General features: G+C 48.8%; 2 non-coding genes across 2 annotated transcripts; one reads left to right on the forward strand and one right to left on the reverse strand.

Moving 5' to 3' along the window:
* Positions 1-1,591: 1,591 nt before the first annotated feature.
* trnar-ucg (transfer RNA arginine (anticodon UCG)) lies at positions 1,592-1,680 on the reverse strand. Its single transcript is given in 2 exon segments — positions 1,592-1,627; positions 1,644-1,680. It is a non-coding gene; the product is annotated as a tRNA-Arg (tRNA).
* An 869-nt stretch (positions 1,681-2,549) lies between these two features.
* trnas-gcu (transfer RNA serine (anticodon GCU)) lies at positions 2,550-2,631 on the forward strand. The gene has a single exon. It is a non-coding gene; the product is annotated as a tRNA-Ser (tRNA).
* The last annotated feature ends 2,951 nt before the right edge of the window (positions 2,632-5,582 follow it).

Genomic DNA, 5,582 nt, shown 5'->3' on the forward strand with positions numbered 1-5,582 from the left:
TAATGTTTCCACACCAAGCCATGATGCTGCCAGTCACTACACTCTGCATCACGCATCTGTAGAAAAATGTCAAAGTTCTAGGTGTCATGCCGATCTCCGCAAGCTCCTAGGAAACCGGAGGCGCTGCCGTGCTTTCTTCGCAATTGCACTTGTGATGGGTACAGGACAAATCCACTGAAATAGTAACACCCGGGAATTTGAAGTTGCTCTCCCTCTCTGATCCTCCGATGAGGACTGGCCCATGGACCTCTGGGGTCTCCTTCCATCGTCTTGCTCGCATTGAGTGAGCCGTTTAAGGGCTGGGTGGAAGTTGGAGGCAAAGTTGGTGAGAATGTCGAGCTCAGCGTGAGTGCATGAAGCGGCAGAATACATTCGTCGATGTAGCGGTGGAAGCGTTGGGGTGCATTACCGTGGAAAGGTTGGTACATGGATTGTTTTACTTAGCCAACGAAAAGGGAGACATATCCGAGACCTATGCCAGTGTCCATGGCTATACACTGAATCTGGAGTAAGTGGGAGGAACTGAAGGAGAAACTGTTGCTGTGAGGACCGGTTCTGTCAGACGGAGGATGGTGATGATGGAGGGGAACTGGCTGGTTCTTTCCTTGAGAAATGTGGAAAGTTTTAGGGCCCTTTTAATAGGGGCACTGGACGTCCATAGAGAAAATGAGACGGTCAGGGCCAGGGAATTGAAAGTTAGTGAGTAGATCGAGAGCACGGGAAGGTTTGGGAATGCCGGTGGGAAGGGACTGAAGAATGGGGCATAGGATGGACTGGAGCGATGAGAACACAGGATCAGTGGGGCAGGAGCAGGCAGAGACAATGAGCCTACCCAGACATGCAGACTTGTGAATCGAGTAGGAGGTAGAAGAGAGCAGTTCAGGGCAATGGAACCACGGGTTTTCCACAGGGAATGGAGGTACTCCAGAGTTGGTGATGTCAGTGATAATGTCGGAGACAGTTCTCTGATAGTCCGGAGTCGGGATTATTCAAGGTGTAGGCATGAGGATGTGTCTGAGAGGTACCACCGTGTCTCAGCAAGGTGGAGGTCAGTCCGCCACTCTACAACAGCAGCACCCTGTCTGCGGGATTGTTGGTAAGGTTTGGACTGGTGCTGAGAGATTGGAGGTGCAGTGTATTCAGAGGGGGTAAAGTTCAAGGAGAAGTGAGTATTCCTGATGTTGAGGCGGTTGATGTCTAGTTGGCAATTAGTGATGAAGATATCCCAGAGCAGGGAGAGAACCAGGAAGAGGAGGGGGGTTGGAGACAGGAGAATGTACCGTCAGCGCTGGGCGATGAATTCTTGCCGATAAGGCGGGCTCGGAGACGGAGGTAAATGTGAAATAAACTTCACCTTCCCAGCAGCAGCTCCTCCTGAGCGTCTGAGAAGCTCCAACCAATTGTTTATGAAAGTGTCTGCAGAAATACACACGGAATAGACACATAATATTATATGTTGCATACAACGAATACGAGGCGTTACGTTTTCCCCGAGGGTGTAGTACTCCCATTAATCCCCACGCGGAATTGAGACAACCATGCTGCAGAGAGTGAGAGACAGAATGGAACCGAATCCGCCAGTTTGTCAAAACGACCGCGGCAGGACTCGAACCTGCAATCTTCTGATGACTTCTAATCAAACACCGAAGTCAGACGCCTTATCCATTAGGCCACACGGCCGTATTCTGTGAGAATGGGGAACATGCTGAATGCTGCAAGGAGTTTCCCCGTGTAGAATGATTTCCTCGCCGAGCTAAAAGTACTCGCATGCAGTGATTTCATTCCAGGTGAACATTCGATCACTGTTGTCAATATCTCTCCATTCATTCCTGCTCTGGGCTGTTCAATATTCTGTTTCTATCACACAGAAAGGAATTCTCAAAGGCACATCCCACTGTCTCTTGCAGCGGCGTTTTATTCTGGGATTAGAATAAGAGAAAATGGTCCACCACATTCAATACATTATTGATAGAGTGAACTCGATCTCTTTTTAGGTATTTCAGCCATTGGTTTGGTATTCCAGAGCCGGGCCGCCATGTGTTTGTGCCGGGTAAGCGTTCGGGTGTTCGGATCTGCGGCTGCGCAGAGCGTGTCATCGTGTCTGTAATGTGGTAACTATCGGGTTATTGCATTTGCCCAATACACGGAAAGTCGTCATTCTCGAACCAAATGGCAAATTCCGATAATATCTGTTTACTTGAAATCGAGCAACATGCTATCAAAGCTATTGAAATCTTATTTAATTCAACATAAATTTATCTCATTTTACAACTCAAAACATTCACAGTTTCTCCGAGTTACAGAGCACGGAATCGATACTTATGCCATGCGTCCATAGCGTCTAAAGTGCATAAAATAACTAATTCCATGTTTCCTGTGGTTGGCACAAATCTCTCTAAACTGTCTTTATCCACCTCCATGAATTCTGGTAAGCACGGCGAGCAAAGTAAATCGGCATAGAATCTGAACACACATGTGTGGACCTTAAGCAGAAGTTTTAAATGCTGTGAAAAAATTCAGAACTTCGGAACACAACAGAGGAAAGAGCAGACGAGGTGGCCGAGAGGTGAAGGCGATGGACTGCTAATCCATTGTGCTCTGCACGCGTGGGTTCGAATCCCATCCTCGTCGCGACATGTGAATCGGGGGACCACCTTTGAAACTGTCACTTTAAAACATCCAAGCCTCCAAATTTTGTCACAGGGACGCCAGACAATTCGTTACGTGAGTCATGAAAAGCAATATTCATCATTAATTTATCACTAAATTTGGCCTCAATACGACAAAATACAGGAACAAAATTAGGCTATTCGGCTGACCGATCTCCGCCATTCGATCACGGCTGACGCCTCACCTTCAGTTTTGTGAACAGTCTAAAGTTTTGAGTCCCTCATCTTTAGAAATATGTGCTAGCATTGGAGAGAGTCTAGAGGACGTTCACAAGGATAATTGATGGCTCTGGGACTCCACTAGCTGGAATTCAGAAGGATGAGAAGGGGATCTCATTGAAACTATTTGAACGTTGAAAGGACTAGCCGGAGTAGATGTGTAAAGGGTGATTACCATGGTGGGAGAGTCTAGAATGAGAGAGCACAGAGTCAGGATAGAAGTGCGCCCTTTCAAAAAAGATTTTGGCCAAACGGTGGTAAATTTGTGGAATTTATTGCCACATCCAGTTGTGGAGGCCATGTCGTTGGGCGCATTTAAGGCAGAGATTGGTAGGTTTTTGATTGGAGATGGCACCAAAGTTACGGGGAGAGGGCTGGGAACTGGAGTTCATGAGGAGAAGATAAAAGGATCAGCCGTGATTGAATGGCGAAGCAGACTGGATGGGCCAGACGGCCTAATTTTGCTCCTATGTCTTATGGCCTCATGGTCATACACATCATTCCTCTCAACTCCATTCCCCTGCCTTCTCCTCGTCGCATTCGACACCCTTACTACCTGTCCACCACCTCAAACGCCGCTATAAATATACCCAGTTACTTGCCTTTCAAGCTGTCCGTGGCAATAAATTCCACAAATTCATAACTTTCTGTCTACAGGAATTGCTTCTCGTCCTTTTCTAAAGGGACGTCATTATCTGAGGTTGTGCCCGCTGGCCCTCGACTCTAGCACTACATGAAAATCCTCTCCATGGTCTGACCACAGACCTCTATCGAACACCACCCAGCCCATATCTCACCCGTCAGACCCTGAAGCCGTTCTCATACCACCCCACCATCACTGAAGCTGCATCTCCGCTCCCGCACTGGCTTGAGCAGCAACACAAGACCAGGGTACCTAATCTTGATTCTGTGGGCCCATAACTGCACAGCAGCCGCTCCCGCAGCCCCCATCTGACCCCTCACGCTCAGCAGACGCCTATTGCTCAACGACTACAGAACCCCACCACCCACCGGGAACATCGACACGAACAGCAAGCCACAGCACACCCCGACGCTCATTCATCTAACTGACTGCACACCGCCCCCTCGGGTCCGATATCTGTGGATCCACACACTCACTCCCCACACTCACACATCTAACTGACCGCACACCGCTCCCTCGGGTCCGATATCTGTGGATCCACACACTCACTCATCTAACTGACCGCACACCGCCCCCTCGTGTCCGACATCTGTGAATCCACACACTCACTCATCTAACTGACCGCACACCGCCCCATCGTGTCTGACATCTGTGAATCCACACACTCACTCCCCACTCTCACTCAACTAACTGACTGCACACAGCCCCCTCGTGTCCGACATCTGTGAATCCACACACTCACTCCCCACTCTCACTCATCTAACTGACCGCACATCACTCCCTCGGGTCCGATATCTGTGAATCCACACACTCACTCATCACACTCACTCATCTAACTGACCGTACACCGCTCCCTCGTGTCCGATATCTGTGAATCCACACACTCACTCCCCACTCTCACTCATCTAACTGGCCGCACACCGCTCCCTCGGGTCCGATATCTGTGAATCCCCGGGAGGATGCCTTTCGGCATTTTGACCCGGCGCTGCTTCGCGCGTCATTCTGCAGTTTCCCGTAGGTAGTGAAAGTCTACGTTGATTGTATCAGTACAAGCCAGGTTTAACAAAGCGATAAGGGGCAGAATCCTCTGATTCTGAACGGGGAAAGGGAGGAAAGAGGGAGGGCCATTCTTTGGGAAATCAGTTTCGCTGGCCACCACAGAAATAACCCAGTGAACGCTCTAGAAAGAGGTCACTCGCCCTATCTAATATAAGGTTCAGACTTTGTATATCACTGTTAGGGCTGCACTTTGAGTGTTGTGAGCAGATCTGCGCTCCTTCGCTTAGAAAGGGTATGCCGAAACTACAGAGGGCCCAAGCCTGGTTTACGAAAACGATTCCAGGTATTAATGGCTCGTCATATGAAGAGGGTTTGTTGGCTCTGTCCCGGTGTTCACCGGAATTCAGAAACATGGGCTGTGACGTCATTGGAACATACCGAACGGTGAAAGGTCTTGACAGAATGGATGTGGGGTGGATACTTTCTAAGAATGGATGTGGGGTGGATAATTTCTATGACGAGAGAGGCTAGGAACAGACGACGCTGCCCCAGGGTAGAGGGGGGTCTTTGTAGAACGGCGAACAGAATTAATTTCGTTAGCCAGAGAGTGGTGAATCTCTGTAGTTCTTTGCCACGGGCACCTGTGGAGACCAAGTCTTTATGTATATTTAAGAGGGAAAGTGACAGACTTTTCATTGTGCTGGTTCGGGAGAGAGAAAGCGGGACACTGGGGCTGAAAGGAAAATTGGATCAGCCATGATAAAATGGTGGAGCAGACTCGATGGGCGACCTGGATTAATTCTGCTCCTACTCCTGATGGCCTTATGGTCTTACCTTCTTTGTGCTCAGTATTATTGGAGCCGTCTCGTTAACTTTGAGATCGATATCTACACATAAGTTGCCCGTCATCTGTGTATGCAGTTACCTTTGAAGACTCCTGGTGAACCCATTTCCATCACAGGATCAGACAGCGTCATCCAATGCACAAACACTTCTTGTTTGTAAACCACAGCGTATGTAGCCCAGCTGGTATCCCGGTAAATCTTCTCTTC

The sequence above is a fragment of the Mobula birostris genome, chromosome 13 (genome assembly GCF_030028105.1).
Source record: "Mobula birostris isolate sMobBir1 chromosome 13, sMobBir1.hap1, whole genome shotgun sequence".
Classification (NCBI taxonomy): Eukaryota; Metazoa; Chordata; class Chondrichthyes; order Myliobatiformes; family Myliobatidae; genus Mobula; species Mobula birostris.